The following is an 18,249-nucleotide window of genomic DNA, read 5'->3' on the forward strand; positions in this document are numbered from 1 at the left end:
CGCCTGGTGTTTATCCCTCTTGCGTTGTATCGAGTTGCACGTGTGGATGCATGTATCGTCAACCAGATGTTTCTGGACGGTTATGGAAATAGTTTTTTGTAATCATCTGTTCAAATAACACTTCTAAATTTGGACTTGTGTGTGTGTAAAAGGAAATGCCTTAAATTCAAGTGTCTCCAGCACACATGGAGGAATCACAAGAATTAAACGGAAGTTAGCAAAACCTTACATTGACCTAAGATTGATTTAGCAGCACAGACACAAAGTTTTGAATGATTATAATTATTCCTTTACTAATTCATAAACGGAAATACTGATGTTCCTATATCAGCCCTAGATAAGGTCACTGATTTCAATCTAAAGCCTAATAGTTGCTTTGCAAATCCAAAATCTATAGTTAAGGTCCTTAATGTAACAAGTGATTTGATAAATGAATTCCATATTTTGTGGTTACTGTATACACCGATCAGCCATAACATTATGACCTCCTTGTTTCTACAATCACTGTCCATTTTATCAGCTCCAGTTACCAAATTGGAGCACTTTGAAGTTCTACAATTACTGACTGTAGTCCATCTGTTTCTCTGCATTTTTAGCCTGTTTTTACCCTGTTCTTCAATGGTCAGGACCCCCACAGGACCACCACAGAGCAGGTATTATTTAGGTGGTGGATGATTCTCAGCACTGCAGTGACACTGACATGGTGGTGGTGTGTTGGTGTGTGTTGTGCTGGTATGAGTGGATCAGAAACAGCAGCGCTGATGGAGTTTTTAAACACTGTGTCCACTCACTGTCCACCCTATTACACACTCCTACCTAGTTGGTCCACCTTGTAGATGTAAAGTCAGAGACGATCGCTCATCTATTGCTGCTGTTTGAGTCGGTCATCTTCTAGACCTTCATCAGTGGTTACAGGACGCTGCCCATGGGGCGCTGTTGGCTGGATATTTTTGGTTGGTGGACTATTCTCAGTCCAGCAGTGACGGTGAGGTGTTTAAAAACTCCATCAGCGCTGCTGTGTCTTATCCAGTCATACCAGCACAACACACACTAACACACCACCACCATGTCAGTGTCACTGCAGTGCTGAGAATGATCCACCACCCAAATAATACCTGCTGTGTGGTGGTCCTGACCATTGAAGAACAGCATGAAAGGGGGCTAACAAAGCATGCAGAGAAACAGATGGACTACAGTCAGTAATTGTAGAACTACAAAGTGCTTCTATATGGTAAGTGGAGCTGATAAAATGGACCGTGTGTAGAAACAAGGAGGTGGTTTTAATGTTACAGCTGATCTGTGTATTATCAGTAGTGAGGCAGCAAAAGTAAGACCCATGTTATACCTACATGAAGTTAATAAACTGGTATAGACTTTAATATAGCCTAGCTTAACCTCTAGATTGGGCGATTGCAACATGTTGCTGATACCCCGCTGTCTCTGTTTTCCTGATAAGAACGCAAGATGCATCATTCAGAACTAGCTAAATCTTATTTACAAAGTCTGATCAGATTAGTGTCGGCTTATTCAGTTTACACCGACTGCCTGTAAAACTCCGTATTAACTGCAGATCCTACAAAATCCTTAAAAATCTTATGACCATTAAATCTCTGATGGTTTAGTCCTGCTGCTCTACAGAAGCAGTGAAGATCAGTTCAGCCAAACCAGACTTTCTATTAAATGCTCTGATCTCACTCAGCTCGGCCAGTGAAAGATGTTTCATCTCATATCAGAACTCTCCAATAATCTTCCATGTTTATTTAGCAATGTTTCAAATATTTAGCAGATTCAAATATTCTTGTTCAGTCTGGCTCATTTATAGCTCTTGTATTTTAATGCATCATTTTAATTTCACTAAATACACTATATGCCTCAACTCATTTGAACACCTGACCATGACCTGACCAAAAACATGGTATTAAAATATAGTGACGCTTTGTGGTCATTTTAGCTATAACAGCTACTCTTCTACTTTAAATAATGTCTGTGGGAATTTGTGCCCATTTAGTAAAAAGAGTATTTTTACAACTGGGCACTGATGTTGGTCAAGAAAACCTCGGTTGATATTCCAGTTCATGTGTGGGGCTGAGGTCAGGAGTTTCTTTATACTGAGTTTTTCTTCATGTCTTTATAGACTTTGCTTTGCTTTGTGCCCAGTTGCACCGTTATGCTGGAACATGAAAGGATCTTCCCTTGGAAGCAAATCATTTCTTTTACATAACTGATTTAAAGCGTCCAATAAGTGTGTAAGTCAGGTCAGAGAGATGATCGGCATCCAGACACCAATCTGTGATTTGCAACTGAAATAATATTCAGTTTTAAACGCAGTTCTTTGTTTGTGTATTAATTTCATCCCTGATTTCTCAGCCTCCTACCATGACACTTTTCTGTGGGATTTTCTATTTTGAATACATTATTAACTTTCCACTGCCCTGCTGTGTTTCTAATGACAGTGTGTTCCAGCTCGGTTGGGTTTTAAAAGGCTTTAAATCTACTGTAAATATTTTCACACTACTGCTTTCTATCAGTTTCTTTTTTTAAATGGATATTTAAAAAAAAGCTTATTATAACATTTACCTGATATCCTGACAGCCTGGTGTGTATGAACTTATCCATGACCAGAATAATTACTAATAATGATATCTGCTAGTATTAACAATAAGGATGTAACGATACAGTCTACCCATGATGCAATGCGATTCACGATACTGGGTTCATGATACAATGTTTTTTTTTTTTAAACAAAACTAAATTGAAGACAAATTATTAAAATAAAGTTTCTTTTTTTATTTCTCTTTAAAAAAAATTTAAATACTGTTTGTGCTTATCTTTTATTTATCAAAATAATAAATTTCCTTTTATTTTTGAGGTTGGTACAAACTATGCAAAACAATGCTGCACATTTCCCTTTTGTGTAAAAAAAAACCTGAAATGAAACAAATTAAATAAATAAATAAATAATACAAATAAAGTATGCTCACATAAATAAATTTGGCTGGAAAATGCCGAACCTGGCAACCCTGTAATGACGTAAACCAGGTGAGGTGAATAGCGCCAGTGCCCTCAGCTGTTTAAAGTGATTATCCATTCATTATACATGTAAACCGATTTAAATCATTACACGTGAATCGATTTTTAACTGTCTTGTGGTGCATTGTTACATCCCTGATTAACAGTATTAAGCTTGATACTGCTCTATTGTAAAGTATACAAATTAGACACAAATTAGATGTATGAAGAAAAAAACAATTTCTAGTGGTTGGTGGACTCATAGATGGACAGTATCTATTACAAACTGCACTTAATAGGAAAAACGGAGTAAAAATACTAAAAAAAAAAAACATGGATTGCTGGGCAGATGGAATGCTAGCTGGCTGCAGGTTGGACAGTAATGAAGAATCAATACATGTACTGTGTAAAAAGTAGCCATTATATAAGCAAGCCAACACCTGTGTGAGTGTCCGGATGTGTGAGAATAAGACATAACACAGGAGACAGAATTATTTTGTGATATAGAAGCACTTTATTAAGTGTTCTCACTGTTACCAGACAATAAATAAATTGTAAATCACAAGCTAATGTTGTATGAATTGGTTCACTTCCCCATGTGGAAAAAGCCACATTAATCCCCGTCTGTTGATAATAAACGTATCAGATCACTTTGCCACAGATATTACAGATTTTCTCTGTCATTACTCTCACTCAGTGTAAGCTATAGCATAGAGAGAAATACACAGCTTTGTTTTGCACTTGACCTTTTCAGCCAAACCAATGAAAGCGATTTCAGGTTGGAAATTGGTTTAAAGTGCGGAGGAATTGGATTGCCTGAGCACAATAAAGTAAATGTATTTTGCTGAAGAGAATCTCAAGCAACTTGGACAGCCTTTAGTAAAAAAATATCAAATAACCATGATTTTAATCCAGTTTCTCCTGGTTAGTGTTGCTCAGCAAACATCATATAGGTTACCAAGCATATTCTTACATGTAGTATTATTGGTGTCTGCTAGTGAATGGTTATACTATACAGAATTTCTATTCTGTTCTATTGTTTTCTGTGCTGTTCTGCTTCAATAAAAAGCTGTAGGTCAGCGGTCAAATGTAGTGGAGAATGTGTTGTGTTGTGTTACTATTACTAGGGACAGTGATAGCTCAGTGGTTAAAGTACTGGACTAGTAAGCAGAAGGTTGCCGGTTCAAGCCCCGCCACCACCAAGTTGCCACTGTTGGGTCCCTGAGCAAGGCCCTTAACCCTCAATTGCTCATTGTGTATGTCGCTTTGGATAAAAGCGTCTGCTAAATGCTGAAAATGTAAATGTAATTACTGATTAGGCATAACATTATGACCGCTGACAGGTGAAGTGAATAACACTAAATATCTCTTCATCACGGCACCTGTTAGTGGGTAACAAGGCAGCAAGTGAATGGCTAGACAACTGGGTCAGAGCATCTCAAAAACTGCAGCTTTTGTGGTGTGTTCCCAGTCTGCAGTGGTCAGTATCTATCAAAAGTGGTCTAAGGAAGGAACAGTGGTAAACCGGCGACAGGGTCATGGGCAGCCAAGGCATATTGGTGCACGTGGGGAGCATCAGATGAGCTACTGTAGCTCAAATTTGCTGAAGAAGTTGATACTGGTTCTGATAGAAAGGTGTCAATACACAGAGCATTGCAGTTTGTTGCGTATGTCAGTTAGAAAAGTGGTCATAATGTTATGCCTTATCAGTGTATGGTAGTGCTGCATGTAACTGTGTAGACATTATTATTTCATATACTCATTTATATATATTACATAAATTCTCAGCAGTGGTAACTTAGCAGTGGCAGTACTTCTTCTGGAGTCCTGTGGTATCTCGTACCAGGACATTACCAGCTCCTATAGTTTGTACGTTGCCAAATGAATCGTAATAGAGGAGCACGTGCCCCCGCTGTCCACATGAGCACTAGAAAAACACGATTCTACGATCCAGCTGAACTATTTCCATTGCTCCAGTGCTCATTGTAGCAGCTTTCAGTGGCGGACAGTTAGCATGGTCACTTGACTGAGGGGTACACAGAGGGGTTTAAGGCACTGTGTGTCGTCACATTAACCTCATCGCAGGTATTTAATTTGACACACACATTGTTGGGGGGTTGTCCCCCTGGCATTGGCTCATTCATGTAGTCCAGTACATTGGTAGTCCAGTACATTAGGAGCACATTAAGCACTGTAATAACCTACAAAAAAATCATGGTAATTATGATTTATATTGACATGTTCAAATCAAAATGTAATAATAATAAGGTAATTCAAGACTTTAATATTGCAAATACCACTCATTTTGTCTGTTTATAATAATAGCTTGTGAATTAGCATTTAGCTGACTGAGAAGTTATTAAGGAATTCAGCAAATTAACAACATCAATAATATCAATCTTACAAATGCCCCTGACGGTCTGTTTACAGTCTGGGTCTTTATGCGTGTGAGTACGGTTTAAGAGCCACTAACGAACCGATAACACTCATTGGCTGACGTCACTGTAAAACAGGAGTAATTGTGAGCTCTGTACTGTATCGTGGCATTGCTGGCTGGCTGCACGTGCTTTACTTTGGGTTTTGATTGCAGGTGATAGGAACTTATCTGAAACAGTGCAGGCGAGGCTGCTGTTTATCTTCTGAGGGTATCGATCCGGTTGGCTTTTTTAGAGAGAGACGCCGAGGGCCTGGAACATTCTAGACTTACTGATGCATTTATCCCTCGCTCTCGGTCTATCCTGTCTGTCTACGTTTCTCTCTGTTTCTTCTGTGATGGCGTGGGCGGTTTCATAAACTATTCTGATATAGACACTGCTTCAGCTAGGGCTGGGCAGGACTACCTGTAGAAATGTCTGTTTTAGTGATTCTGCTGCAGGGTTTAGAATCTTTAGGTGGTGCTGTAAAAAGTCCTGTGTGTTCTAATTAATTTGGGAAAAACACTTACAATTTGACACTATCACTAGTGATTCACTTCAAATCCTTCCTATTACAGTAGACACTGTGTTAACAAAAAAATGTCCCTATTCCATAGACATGTATATATTTTAATATGTATGTCCAGTTGTCCACATACAGTACTTTTCTTAATTTATTGTATAATCAAGAAAAATCTTGGCTAGCTCCAACAATACAGGACAATCCAACAGGTAAACAAATAAGTTTAGCGTCAAGTGTTCAGGTAGCAGCCATTATATCTTTACAACTCCTGCAGCTTTATGAGAAAATCATTGAGCTCCTTTATGGCAATCTGAGGCAGTTATGATTCCCAAGCACCTCCGTTACTGAAATCGCTGTTAATATTGGGCAATAAAAATGAACCCTGTTTTGTTTATCATCTTCTCCTCTTTTGCTTGATGCCGGTTGTCTCTGTGAGCTCGTTAAACCAAACACATTAGGAAGCGCACACTCATTTGGCCTGTTATACTTTCTATTTCAGAGTATCATTAATCTGGGACAGGATGGAAACGGTAACAAAAACAGCTCCTTCAAATGTGCACCTCAGACCCTGAGCGTGTCTGAGAATTAGTTATGCGTGACAGACATAACCTGAAGCCATGGTCAGCTCGTGTGTTGGACTGGATTGTCTTTTTTGATGAATTACATTGGGGGAAATGCCACACCAGGTTCATGGGAGTGAAAAGGATTTGATTCATAATGAGAAACGCATGCATGTGTGCACACGTGGGTTTGTTTTTAATTGATCTTCACAAGGCATGCAGGTGTGTCGAAATCTGTTCATGCTCAGAGACTGTTTATACAGAAAAAACATTCTCCTGTCAATCACCTCTGTCTGGGTGCTTGTTCGTCATTAGGACCCCCCCCACACACACACACACAAGCAGTACGAGTGAACCAGCCGACCTTGACTCTAACCATACAGTCGCAGTCTGTTTTAAACTCTGTTTGATGTATGAAGCAGCTCAAGGCATGTAAAGCAGCATTAAGTAACCCTATAGACCGGGTATTGTTCCATAACCCGCCATCACACATTCCCAAGCTCCTACAGGGAAGACCTAGGGAGCAATCTCATGACTGGCTGTAATACATACCATGTTTTTCATTCCCTTCTCTGCCGTGCTAATTTGTCAAAGTGATGCTAGCATTGTGTACATTTGCTAGGCTTAGTCAGCGCACTCACAGCTGAACAGAGAGCCCACATCCGTCAGACGGCGAGCTCGCCACTGTAATCTTTAGACCTTTGTATGGAATCACAAACAATCTTTACCAAAAAAGAGAGTTAAAAGTCAGTGGTGTAGCAGCTTTAGCAGTGAGGGTACCACTGAATGCAGTGTTTACAAAGAATATCCCTATTCCATATGTGTCTATAATCAACAGAAACTCATTCAAAACTATGATGCTTGCTTATAAGTCACAAATGAACCAGTCCCATCGTACCATAAAGCACTTATTAAAGCTCATTCTGTACCTTGTTCCCTCAGAGCCACAAGTATGACTTGGCTTGATCCACCCATCAGAACTTAAGGAAGACAGGCATCAAGGCTCTTCTCTGTACCTGCATGCAGGTGGTGGAATTAAATTCCTCTGTCAGAGGATTGTAAATGAACGTCCGCAGTTGCAGTACTGAACCTGATTAATTGAGTGAAATGTAGCAATGTTGATTAGATTAACGTTAATATATAAACAACTAATTCCTGCATTTAGCCTTAATTTCCTCTGTGGGCTTTCCATTAACTCTTGGTCTTCACAAATGCACCAGCATGTGCCAGTTGTCCATAATTATTCTAGTTCTGTAGTTCTGAAAACTGGTAATTGCATTATTTGAAGTAACTAGCTAGAAAGTGCATTTTTCTTACCGTGCAAGCAGTGTTAAGCTAGATTGAATTAGACTAAATGTATTATGTGGGTGGATGTGTGAACTCTTATCATTAGTGTTCATTAAGGTCCAAAGTTTGCTCAGATATATCAGGTCGATTGACGTGATCTTTTATCAGTAGTGCAGGAAAGTCATCCAAAAGGTTTTCAGTGAAGTATAGGTCAAGGATCTGTGAGTTCCTCAATATCAAATGTCAAAAAAGCTGAATGGCATTCTGGCATTTGAGTTCTTTTACTGCATGATATAGACCCAGTGACATCACTGTTTTTCTCCTGGCCATTTGCTCATACATTAAATTAAAAATCATGTAATTTAGAAAAGAACTGATATTACGCAGGAGCAATGTTTAACTGCTTCCACTTAACCTTTTACTAATTGACCTATAAAGGTGACAAACTGAGCAATGCATGTTGTATTAAAGGCGGGAGAGATCTATCACAACCCTGTTACCTCTCATTTACAGTTTCACCTCTGACTGTAGGCATGCGACCTTTCTCTGGAGGTCACCTGATATTTAGCTGGCTGATAGAAAAGGATCATCCATCAGGACAGGAAATTAGTATGTGCAATTAGCAGCCATGAAATGAGCTTTAAAGGTCACATTTCATGTCAAGATCTCATTAATGTTGTATTTATCAATGTTAGAGTGCTTACTGAGAGTTGTGTTGGTGCCAATATTTTTGAGCACAGATTATGACCTTGTAGAATTTACACTGGTGTTTGTATATACAGGTAGAACTAAGAGAAAAAGGAAGTTCATTTATGCTTTAATGTTACTAGTAATGGCGGTGAGATGTATATTGAGTTGTAATATTAGTACAGCCCTGATCTAAAGTCATTTTTTGCGTGTTTGGCAGCGCTTGTAAATCTAATGAGTATCCACTTTAGACTGCAGCCTGATGTGTGTTGTAGTTCTGCATGGGGAAGCAAATAACAAACTAAACATTTGTCTCCAACAACTAATGCCTGCATTTAGCTTTAATTTCCTGTGAGGGCTTTCCATTAACTCCTGGTCTGCACAAACACACCAGCGTGTGCCAGTTGTCCTTCATTATTCTAGTTCTGTAGTTTTGCATTGACCATGACTTGGTGTAGTCTTGTTCTTGGGTTGTCCTGGACTCTAGCTGAACATGTTATTCATGTATTCATGTTAGTATTTTTGTTGGACTTGTTAAAGTCATTGGTCTATTCAGATATTGCTTTTATATCTTTAAAAAAGCTGCTGTTTTATATTTATTTCTTTATTTATAACACACCACCAGTGGTTCTCAGACTTTTTTGTGCAAGGTATTTTTTGCCTGGGCTGGTAAAACAAAAAAAAAGGGGTATGACTTTATGACTACTGTGTCATACACCTTCCATGCCATATTTCATGTGCAGTCCTGAATGTTCATTAGTGCTCTGGTATTATAACAGCAACCAACAGTATTAATTGTCATTACCCCTTATATGGTGTTATATAATTACAGCTTATGACATGAGCAGTCTTGTCCTCTTGTAGTTTGTTATAATTGATGGTAATTTTGTTCATTTTTAAATTTCCACCCACTAACTGGCTGAAAGTTCACACCTCTGTTCAGGCTGCAGCTGATTGTATAGTATACAGTATAGGCGAGACAGAAATACCATCCTTCCCAACAGTGGAATAGTGCAGCACTGGCATCTAGTTAGAAGTTACCTGTCTGTTTCTTAAACACAGACTAGCACTTTTTGTACCCTGCTGCTAACTTTGCTTCCCAGTAGCTCACAGCAAGCACCAACTACTAGGTCTCCTTCTTACAGACTACACTGGAGAGTTCATAACAGTTCCACTCTGTTGTGCCTCTGTTCCCCACATAGATTACTAAATTACCTTTTATACAGCATTCAGCCACATGCAGTAACCACGGTACTCACTCCGTGGATGTGTCTGTGTCATTCAGGTTCTGTAAGGTAACACCTTTTAGAAAAAATGGCAGCCCCGGACAATTGACCTCATCTCTAGCTCAATGCATTGTTAGATCCTCCATCAATGGAAGCCTCCGCCTACAGAGATCCACCCCCATCACAGGCAGTGATTGTTTTCTCTCAGTGATCTGTTATTGCAACAACACTCACAATGCACTCCGCCCATATCCTGACTGGAGTTAAATTAGCATTGAGTGCTAGGAAAACAAGGCCGGCCTGCTGTTCTGGGTGGAATGTGACAGACCCTGTGAGTAGCATGCCACCCATGAGAGCACAGAGTCCGACCAGTGTGCAGTGATCTTTCTGGATTAGCCCGGGATAATGAGGGAGTTTAGAGTCACGCTAGCTTTCAGCTGCACCAGTTATAGTGCTGTGTGAAGAAGTAGCACAGACAAGAAAAAAGAGGGAGATAAAAAAACACAGATATGAGGCAACAGAGGGAAAGTAGGAGAGTGTCAGTTCAGTTGTGTGAATGGATGTGACCCTTTTTAGGACTGGAGCAGCTACTTAAGAAATAACAGTGTCAAACCACATGCTTCATGTTACATTTTTAAATACAACCTCAATCAGAAAAAGTTGGGACAGCAAAAAGCAAATAATAAAAAAACACAGAGTTTCTCACATTTACTTTGACTTTAATTTGATTGCAGACAGGATGAACCTGAGATATTTCATGTTATGTCTGGTCAACTTCATTTCATTTATTATAAAACATCCATTCCTGCATTTCAGGCCTGATCCTCTGATCATCTTTGCTCATCAAAGACTCCGCCTTTCCTGGATGCTGCTTTTGTACCAAACCATGATTACAATCACCTGTTTGGAATCACATCATTATTTAGTTTTTTCACCTCATTACCAGCACTAAATTGCGCCGTCCCAAGTTTTTTGGAATGTGTTGCAGGCCAGGAATGCAGGAATGGATGTTTATGTAAAATTTATAAATTAATAAATGAAATAAAGTTGACCAGACAAAACATGAATTATCTCAGGTTCATCCTGTCTGCAATCAAATAAAAGTCAAAGTAAATGTAAGGAACTCTGTGTTTTTTAATATACTGTCCCAACTTTTTCTGATTTAGGGTTGTAATATGTAGCATGTTTAAAACCCGATGGATGGATGGATGGATGGATGGATGGATGGATGGATGGATGGATGGATGGATGGATGGATGGATGGATAGAGTTAAGTGATATTGTAGCTCAGTTGGTTCAAATAATTTTCTTACAAGTCATTCTAGATATTAACTAAAGGCCTGCCTCAGCTAAATGTCTATAGATGGGCTATACTGCCTTAGCAGATCAGTATAGTAGGCAAAAATTATGGCTTAAAAACGATATTGAATGAAGCATTTGTTTTCCTTCAGACCACTGACTGATGCTTCAGCATTCATACATTTTTTTATTTTACTAAGTGCTTTACTAAGTACCACTGTTTTAATGGTGAATATAAAAATTGCTTGACTCCTGTAAGTTACTACAATTAGATAATGGTTATCAAGACGATGGTTCCAAATCATCAGCATTTCAGTAATGAAAAACTAATTTAGCCTGACAAGAAAGAGTTTCATTTTGATTAGTGGAAATGAAGTTCCAGAGGGACACACCGAGGGTTTTTATTTAAAGACTTTAAGCTGTATAACATTTTCAGTAAAACCATATCAGTGGCTCATTAGTTACACCGACTTTCACTGTTTAAATTCAGAAGCATTTTAGAGGACCAAACATGCGTGTGAACACAGCTTAGCTTTCCTGTCTAATGTATTAATGCCTTTGTGTAAGTGTATCATCCGTCCTGCACTAGCTTATTGATAGAGGTGATACACCAGGCCCAAGGTAAAGTGTTGATAAAGGCCAGAGGAACATCGGCGATCAATACTTCTAATGGCTTTGCTTTATGAGTGTATGACTGAGAACATCCTCTCAGTCCTCAATTAGATCTCAAATAGCATTGTAAAAATGTTTGGAAGGTTGTGGGCGCTCTCTTTCACAGAGGAGGTGCTCTCACAGTGAGGAGAAAATTTGAAACTGTGATGCTTTAGTGGACTGAGCTTTGATTGAAGAGCTCCACGCACACTTGTCGTATCGATGAACTGCTTTGTTCAGTGTACAATCGGGTACAGGATGTCTCTAAGGTTTTATCACCCTTTTGTCACAAACCCATATATCGGCTGAGGTGTGTTCTTGTTCGCTTTCTCTCGCTTTGAGGTTGGTATAACTAACTGATTCTACACTATATGGCCCAAACTATTTGGACACCTGCCCATAGGGCCAGTGATAGCTCAGTGGTTAAGGTACTGGACTAGTAAACAGAAGGCTGCCGGTTCAAGCCCCGCCACCACCAAGTTGCCACTGTTGGGTCCCTGAGCAAGGCCCTTAACCCTCAATTGCTCATCGTGTTCCACTCACTGTGTAAGTCGCTTTGGATAAAAGCGTCTGCTAAATGCTGTAAATGTAAATGAGCTTGTTGGACATCCCATTTTAACAACAAATGGTATTAAATATAGCTGAAAAGATCACATAGCGGTCACTCCAAACGAGAAGGCTTCTTACAAGACTTTGAAGTATGTAAGTGGGAATTTGTGCCCATTCAGTCAAAAGATCATTTTTACGGCTGGACAATGATGTTGGTCAAGAAAACCTCAGTTGATGATGTAGTTCATCCCAAAGCTGTTGAGTGGGGCTGAAGTCAGGGCACTGGAGTTTCTTTAGTCCAAGTTTTTCTTCATGTCTTAAAGACTGTGCTATATGCGCAGGGGCACAGTCATGCTGGAACAGGAATGAGCCTTCCCTAAACTGTTGATTCAAAGTTGGAAGCATATCATTAATTTATTCCACCTGTTAGCAGCAGGTGTAGTGGCTGAAACACATGAATTCAAAGATTAAAAGCGATGTCCCAATATTTTTGTCTATATGGTATATAAAGGGGATTCTGTGACAGTCCTGGACTAATCAGATCAGGTTGCATTTTTTAACAAGGTCTTTTATTTATGGAGCATCAGCATTATTGCTAAACCGAGTTTTCCTCCTCTATTTGTGTCTGAGTGACTGTGGTACTCCATTGTCATAAAAAAATAAACTGATATTAAAAGTGCTGCAGGGGAAGGACCGAATTTATGGAGGGGGTACAGATGAGCCATGTGTTTTTGTGCGGCTATACACTGATTAATGCCAACAGTTAATGCAGGGCCTAGAGGTGAGCAGCTGGAACTGTGGAAGGAATCCAGCACATGATGCTGCATCAACACAACAGAGCTGGATGATTATTCGAGCTATTTAAATAATTTATATATTTAGATTTTTTCTTTACTTTAGCGTCAACTTTATTGCTTTTTCCTGGTGTGTCATAGTGGGTCCAGTTCAACTGGAAAACTGGGTGCAAGGTGTGAATACACTGTACAGGCCACAATTTCATCACAGGGCTTTAACCACCCCCTTCAGACATAGCCAATCATGTCTGTGTAGACTGTCTGGTCAGTAGCACTACTGAGATACAAACCTGGATCTAAGCGGTGGTGGGATATCCAACCCAATACCCTACCAGTTCATACATGTATTTAGCTTAGTACTGATTTTCACATCAGGACTAATAAAGATGAGAGATTTGTACTGGCTGGATGATATTAGCCCTTATTAGACCCATGACGATGGCTTTTATTATCCATACAAAAGTGCAAATTAGGCTAAAGATGTAACACTAAAGGTGTAAAGATTTGTTAGTAAAATAAGTTATTGCTTATTTCTTCTTGGAACTTTAGTAGCACTGGTCAATGTGATTAAGTATGATGTGGTTTTTTTTTCTTTCCTTGTTTATTATCATTGTTTTTTAAATAAGCTTGGCATGATATGCTTGGTATGATTGGTGCACTATCCAGAACTTTTTTCCAGAGTTTTTCCAGTCACTGAGAATCCTGGCTTGGCCTTAAACGTAACTGCAAGTGTGCATCACATTGAGTCATAAAATTCCACATGCATGAGTTTTTTCCACTAAAATCCCAGATCGGACCTTTTTTCTGTATCTGCTAGGTGGAAACAATAGCAGCTCAGCGAAAGAGACACATTCTGGCATGGGCTGTTGTTGCCTGTCAGATATTTGTAAAAACAAGAGCTGAGACGTTCTCCTGGCCCACAGCAGCATGACTGCTTCAGGCATCGATGTGCTTGACGTACACTCGGGGAGTGCTTCATAATGACAGGCGGGTATGTTTTGCTCGTGGGCACTCGGTCCTGGATGAGTCTTTAATGCTGGAGGTGAAGACCAGACAGGTTCTTTTTTAGATGATGAGGGACAAAGTGGTGCAGAATCAGAGGAACTGCAGGCTGTTTATATTTCACTGGCAAGCCACATGATCTAGTGATCATCATACACAGTGGTGTTTTCTTTGTATATGTGTATGTATATATATATATATACTGTATATATATATATATATATATATATATATACATACACACACTAATCAGCCATAACATTAAAACCACCTCCTTGTTTCTACACTCACTGTCCATTTTATCAGCTCCACTTACCAAATATTACCATATGGATCAGACACAGCAGCGCTGATGGAGTTTTTAAACACCTCACTGTCACTGCTGGACTGAGAATAGTCCACCAACCAAAAATATCCAGCCAACAGCGCCTCATGGGCAGCGTCCTGTGACTACTGATGAAGGTCTAGAAGATGACCAACTCAAACAGCAGCAATAAATGAGCGATCGTCTCTGACTTTACATCTACAAGATGAACCAACTAGGTAGGAGTGTCTAATAGAGTGGACAGTGAGTGAACACGGTATTTAAAAACTCCAGCTCTACCTACTCTGTGGTGGTCCTGACCATTGAAGAACAGGGTGAGAGCAGGCTAAAAAGGTATGTAGAGAAATACATGGACTACAGTCAGTAATTGTAGAATTACAAAGTCTATATGGTAAGTGGAGCTGATAAAATGGACAGTGAGTGTAGAAACAAGGAGGTGGTTTTAATGTTATGGCTGGTCAGTGTATGTACAGTGTATCACAAAAGTGAGTACACCCCTCACATTTCTGCAAATATTTTATTATATCTTTTCATGGGACAACACTATAAAAATAAAACTTGGATATAACTTAGAGTAGTCAGTGTACAACTTGTATAGCAGTGTAGATTTACTGTCTTCTGAAAATAACTCAACACACAGCCATTAATGTCTAAATAGCTGCAACATAAGTGAGTACACCCCACAGTGAACATGTCCAAATTGTGCCCAAAGTGTCAATATTTTGTGTGACCACCATTATTATCCAGCACTGCCTTAACCCTCCTGGGCATGGAATTCACCAGAGCTGCACAGGTTGCTACTGGAATCCTCTTCCACTCCTCCATGATGACATCACGGAGCTGGTGGATGTTAGACACCTTGAACTCCTCCACCTTCCACTTGAGGATGCGCCACAGGTGCTCAATTGGGTTTAGTCCATCACCTTTACCTTCAGCTTCCTCAGCAAGGCAGTTGTCATCTTGGAGGTTGTGTTTGGGGTCATTATCCTGTTGGAAAACTGCCATGAGGCCCAGTTTTTGAAGGGAGGGGATCATGCTCTGTTTCAGAATGTCACAGTACATGTTGGAATTCATGTTTCCCTCAATGAACTGCAGCTCCCCAGTGCCAGCAACACTCATGCAGCCCAAGACCATGATGCTACCACCACCATGCTTGACTGTAGGCAAGATACAGTTGTCTTGGTACTTCTCACCAGGGCGCCGCCACACATGCTGGACACCATCTGAGCCAAACAAGTTTATCTTGGTCTCGTCAGACCACAGGGCATTCCAGTAATCCATGTTCTTGGACTGCTTGTCTTCAGCAAACTGTTTGCGGGCTTTCTTGTGCGTCAGCTTCCTTCTGGGATGACGACCATGCAGACCGAGTTGATGCAGTGTGCGGCGTATGGTCTGAGCACTGACAGGCTGACCTCCCACGTCTTCAACCTCTGCAGCAATGCTGGCAGCACTCGTGTCTATTTTTTAAAGCCAACCTCTGGATATGATGCCGAACACGTGGACTCAACTTCTTTGGTCGACCCTGGCGAAGCCTGTTCCGAGTGGAACCTGTCCTGGAAAACCGCTGTATGACCTTGGCCACCATGCTGTAGCTCAGTTTCAGGGTGTTAGCAATCTTCTTATAGCCCAGGCCATCTTTGTGGAGAGCAACAATTCTATTTCTCACATCCTCAGAGAGTTCTTTGCCATGAGGTGCCATGTTGAATATCCAGTGGCCAGTATGAGAGAATTGTACCCAAAACACCAAATTTAACAGCCCTGCTCCCCATTTACACCTGGGACCTTGACACATGACACCAGGGAGGGACAACGACACATTTGGGCACAATTTGGACATGTTCACTGTGGGGTGTACTCACTTATGTTGCCAGCTATTTAGACATTAATGGCTGTGTGTTGAGTTATTTTCAGAAGACAGTAAATCTACACTGCTATACAAGTTGTACACTGACTACTCTAAGTTATATCCAAGTTTCATGTCTATAGTGTTGTCCCATGAAAAGATATAATGAAATATTTGCAGAAATGTGAGGGGTGTACTCACTTTTGTGATACACTGTATGTATGTATATGTATATATATATATATACAGTGTATCACAAAAGTGAGTACACCCCTCACATTTCTGCAGATATTTAAGTATATCTTTTCATGGGACAACACTGACAAAATTACACTTTGACACAATGAAAAGTAGTCTGTGTGCAGCTTATATAACAGTGTAAATTTATTCCTCCCTCAAAATAACTCGATATACAGCCATTAATGTCTAAACCACCGGCAACAAAAGTGAGTACACCCCTTAGTGAAAGTTCCTGAAGTGTCAATATTTTGTGTGGCCACCATTATTTCCCAGAACTGCCTTAACTCTCCTGGGCATGGAGTTTACCAGAGCTTCACAGGTTGCCACTGGAATGCTTTTCCACTCCTCCATGACGACATCACGGAGCTGGCGGATATTCAAGACTTTGCGCTCCTCCACCTTCCGCTTGAGGATGCCCCAAAGATGTTCTATTGGGTTTAGGTCTGGAGACATGCTTGGCCAGTCCATCACCTTTACCCTCAGCCTCTTCAATAAAGCAGTGGTCGTCTTAGAGGTGTGTTTGGGGTCATTATCATGCTGGAACACTGCCCTGCGACCCAGTTTCCGGAGGGAGGGGATCATGCTCTGCTTCAGTATTTCACAGTACATATTGGAGTTCATGTGTCCCTCAATGAAATGTAACTCCCCAACACCTGCTGCACTCATGCAGCCCCAGACCATGGCATTCCCACCACCATGCTTGACTGTAGGCATGACACACTTATCTTTGTACTCCTCACCTGATTGCTGCCACACATGCTTGAGACCATCTGAACCAAACAAATTAATCTTGGTCTCATCAGACCATAGGACATGGTTCCAGTAATCCATGTCCTTTGTTGACATGTCTTCAGCAAACTGTTTGTGGGCTTTCTTGTGTAGAGACTTCAGAAGAGGCTTCCTTCTGGGGTGACAGCCATGCAGACCGATTTGATGTAGTGTGCGGCGTATGGTCTGAGCACTGACAGGCTGACCCCCCACCTTTTCAATCTCTGCAGCAATGCTGACAGCACTCCTGCGCCTATCTTTCAAAGACAGCAGTTGGATGTGACGCTGAGCACGTGCACTCAGCTTCTTTGGACGACCAACGCAAGGTCTGTTCTGAGTGGACCCTGCTCTTTTAAAACGCTGGATGATCTTGGCCACTGTGTTGCAGCTCAGTTTCAGGGTGTTGGCAATCTTCTTGTAGCCTTGGCCATCTTCATGTAGCGCAACAATTCGTCTTTTAAGATCCTCAGAGAGTTCTTTGCCATGAGGTGCCATGTTGGAACTTTCAGTGACCAGTATGAGAGAGTGTGAGAGCTGTACTACTAATTTGAACACACCTGCTCCCTATGCACACCTGAGACCTAGTAACACTAACAAATCACATGACATTTTGGAGGGAAAATGACAAGCAGTGCTCAATTTGGACATTTAGGGGTGTAGTCTCTTAGGGGTGTACTCACTTTTGTTGCCGGTGGTTTAGACATTAATGGCTGTATATTGAGTTATTTTGAGGGAAGAATAAATTTACACTGTTATATAAGCTGCACACAGACTACTTTTCATTGTGTCAAAGTGTCATTTTGTCAGTGTTGTCCCATGAAAAGATATACTTAAATATCTGCAGAAATGTGAGGGGTGTACTCACTTTTGTGATACACTGTATATATATATATATATATATATATATATACTGTATATATAATATATATTATTTTTTTATTTTTTATTTATGTATTTATTTTTTGAATGGTGGCCTGAAGCGGGATCATTCAGGATGTCTGTCTAAGCGTTTTAATTATAAATGAACCCGTGTGTGCAGATGGACACAGGGCCTAGCTGTATTTGTATTTTC

The 18,249-nt window shown here is 40.3% G+C and overlaps 1 protein-coding gene across 4 annotated transcripts in view; it reads left to right on the forward strand.

Annotated features, from left to right (window-relative positions):
* The window catches only part of cntfr (ciliary neurotrophic factor receptor), a 323,782-nt gene that overhangs the window by 208,097 nt on the left and 97,436 nt on the right, over positions 1 to 18,249 (forward strand). The window lies entirely within an intron of this gene.

The sequence above is a fragment of the Trichomycterus rosablanca genome, chromosome 18 (assembly GCF_030014385.1).
Source record: "Trichomycterus rosablanca isolate fTriRos1 chromosome 18, fTriRos1.hap1, whole genome shotgun sequence".
In the NCBI taxonomy this organism is placed as follows: domain Eukaryota; kingdom Metazoa; phylum Chordata; class Actinopteri; order Siluriformes; family Trichomycteridae; genus Trichomycterus; species Trichomycterus rosablanca.